The 326-nt window shown below is 51.8% G+C and overlaps 1 protein-coding gene across 2 annotated transcripts in view; it reads right to left on the bottom strand.

Annotated features, from left to right (window-relative positions):
- RNF183 (ring finger protein 183) overlaps positions 1 to 326 on the bottom strand; it is an 8,514-nt gene that overhangs the window by 1,845 nt on the left and 6,343 nt on the right. The window lies entirely within an intron of this gene.

The following is a 326-nucleotide window of genomic DNA, read 5'->3' as shown; positions in this document are numbered from 1 at the left end:
TGACTCACTTTGCTGTACACTTGAAACTAACACAAGATTGTAAATCAACTGCTACTGCTACTGCTAAGTCACTTCAGTCGTGTCCAACTCTGTGCGACCCCATAGACGGCAGCCCACCAGGCTCCCCCGTCCCTGGGATTCTCCAGGCAGGAACACTGGAGTGAGTTGCCATTTCCTTCTCCAATGCATGAAAGTGGAAAGTGAAAGTGAAATCGCTCAGTTGTGTCCGACTCTTAGCGACCTCATGGACTGCAGCCTACCAGGCTCCTCCGCCAATGGGATTTTCCAGGCAAGCGTACTGGAATGGGGTGCCATTGCCTTCTCCA

Source organism: Bison bison, unplaced genomic scaffold, assembly GCF_000754665.1.
Source record: "Bison bison bison isolate TAMUID 2011002044 unplaced genomic scaffold, Bison_UMD1.0 scf7180017864039, whole genome shotgun sequence".
Lineage (NCBI taxonomy): Eukaryota > Metazoa > Chordata > Mammalia > Artiodactyla > Bovidae > Bison > Bison bison.
The sequence above is the reverse complement of the archived record's forward strand: the minus strand, read 5'-3'. Positions and strand labels throughout refer to the sequence as shown.